Source organism: Humulus lupulus, chromosome 5 (genome assembly GCF_963169125.1).
Source record: "Humulus lupulus chromosome 5, drHumLupu1.1, whole genome shotgun sequence".
Classification (NCBI taxonomy): domain Eukaryota; kingdom Viridiplantae; phylum Streptophyta; class Magnoliopsida; order Rosales; family Cannabaceae; genus Humulus; species Humulus lupulus.
The window spans coordinates 15,418,160-15,420,627 of NC_084797.1; the positions used below are offsets into that span (position 1 = coordinate 15,418,160).

Below are 2,468 nucleotides of genomic sequence, written 5' to 3' on the forward strand. Positions count from 1 at the left end.
TTAGGAAGATAGTACCTGTGTGGTCAAGTTTGTTAATCTTAATGTCTATCTTATGTTTATTTATAACAGAGATGTACAAAATTTGCATAGGATTGAGACTTATATATCCTAGTATGAATATAAGTTATCATTGTTGACCTGCTATCATAAGTGAAAATTGAATAGTAAGATTAGTGTTAATGAGAATTAAAGGGGATGGTTGATGAAATTGATTACCCTAGTTCTTAATCCATTGAATTTTCTTAACGTTGTTTATTTTCAGTTTTTGTTTTAAATTTTTAGTTAATTCTTGTGACTCGATTATCGTTAGCCAAATAGAAATAGGAGTTAATTCTTGGTACTTAATATACAGTCCTCGTGGAAATGATCTGACTTACTCTTTATTACTTGTTATGATTACGTGCACTTGCATATCGATTTTACACAACATGTTTTTGGTGCCATTGTCGAGGATTTTTTTATTAATATCAAAGATATTAATTTGTTTTCTAATTTGGTTGTTTTTCTTTTATACTGTTCTAATTTTGGTTTCTCACAATCTGTGATTTCAGGTGTTCACATAGTTTATGCGACAACAGGGATCTGAATCAAGGGTGCCTATTGATCCTGAAATTGAGAAAACCTATAGAAGAAATCAGAAATAGAAAAGGTTAGAAAGAATGGCTTAGAACAGAGGTAACGGAGGGGTTAACAACATTTCCCAGGACAACACTAAGAATAATAATGTTGGGATATCAATGGGTAATGTTGGAGGAGCATCTGGTAATGTTTGTGCTCCAAGAGTTGTTGAACGAGTTCCACTAGTTCAGCAACCAATACAAAGAAGTTTGAAAGACTATGTGCTACCTACTATCATAGGGGAACAATCATGGATTAGACCTTTAGCGGTTGAGGCTAATAATTTTTAAATTAAGCCTACTATTATGCAAATGGTACAATCATTTGTTCAGTTTGGGGGATCACCAACAGAAGATCCAAACTTACATTTGGCTAAATTCCTAGAGCTCTGCGCCACATTTAAGATGAATGGAGTGACAAATGATGCAGTGGGGTTGAATCTATTCTCGTTTTCACTAAGGGACCTAGCAAAGAGTTAGCTTATTTCCTTGGAAGCCAATTCTATCACAACATGGGAGGAGCTCACTCAGAAATTTTTGGCCAAAATTTTCCCACCATCGATGTCTGCAAGGTATAGAGGTGAAATAAACAATTTCAACCAAAGAGATGGTGAGTCACTTTATGATGCGTGGGAGAGGTTCCAGGAGCTGTTGAGAAAATGTCCCCATCATGGAATTGAAAAATGGATGTTATTCCATATTTTTTACAATGGTTTGTGTGATATTACTCACACAATCATTGATGCAACATCGGGAGGAGCGTTCATGAGTAAGAGTGCTAATGAGGCTTATGACCTGTTGTAGGAGATGGCAATGAACAAATATCAGTGGTCATCAGAGAGAGAGACCCCAAAGAAGGTGGTTGGGATGCATGAATTGGATGCCATCTCAATGTTGTCAGCTCAAGTGGCAATATTAACCAAATAGTTACAATAGAATAGCATTCAAGCTCAAGCTCCAGTTATGCAGATGCATGTTATGTGTGAGTTATGTGGGGGACCTCATTTTTTTTAGCAATGCACAACAAGAGATTTTAACAATATGCCTTTGGAGCAAGTGCAAGCAATAGGTAATTTTCCAAGGCCCTCAAATAACCCATACTCAATGAGCTACAATCAAGGGTGGAGGAATCACCCTAATTTCTCATGGACAAGTGGTCAAGGTAGTCAGCAGCAATTTCAGCAGAGCCAACCTCAATGCCCAAGGCCTCCTCTTGGATTTTTTCAGCAGCAACAATTGAGACCTACACAATAGCCAGTGCAAGTAAAACAATTTGGACAGGATGAGGTGTTAACGCAATTTATGACGGAAACTAGGTCATCAATTAGGAACTTCGAAACTTAGATTGGAAAGTTGGCCAATTTAATGACAAACCGTGCTCAAGGAAATTTACCAAGCACTACTGAGGTGAATCCAAAGGGGAATCCTAATGAACAGTGCCAAGCTTTTACTTTGAGGAGTGGTACAACTTATGAGGGACCAAGTATGGAAAAGAAACTTGAATAGTAGCAGGATCAACATGTACCTATCACAGAGAACAAGCAGAAAGGTGAAGAGAAGGTTACTGAGAATCTTTCAGAAAAAGAAGTGGTACCTCCAGTGTCTATAGATCACCACATAAAGGTTCCATATCCAGAGAGACTCCAAAAGAACTGTCTTGAGAAGCAGTTTGCAAAGTTCTTAGAGGTATTCAAGAGGCTCATATCAACATCCCCTTTATAGAAGCGCTAGAACAGATGACTAGTTACGTTAAATTTATGAAAGATATTTTATCAAAGAAGAGAAAGATGAAGGATTAAAAAATTGTGGCATTGACCAAAGAGTCCAGCGCTCTTTTGCAAAGGAAGCTGT

The 2,468-nt window shown here is 37.3% G+C and overlaps 1 non-coding gene across 1 annotated transcript; it reads right to left on the reverse strand.

The window, feature by feature from the left end:
* Positions 1–1,187: 1,187 nt before the first annotated feature.
* Positions 1,188–1,294, reverse strand: LOC133781150 (small nucleolar RNA R71). The gene has a single exon (XR_009869944.1). It is a non-coding gene; the product is annotated as a small nucleolar RNA R71 (small nucleolar RNA).
* Between the last annotated feature and the right edge of the window lie 1,174 nt (positions 1,295–2,468).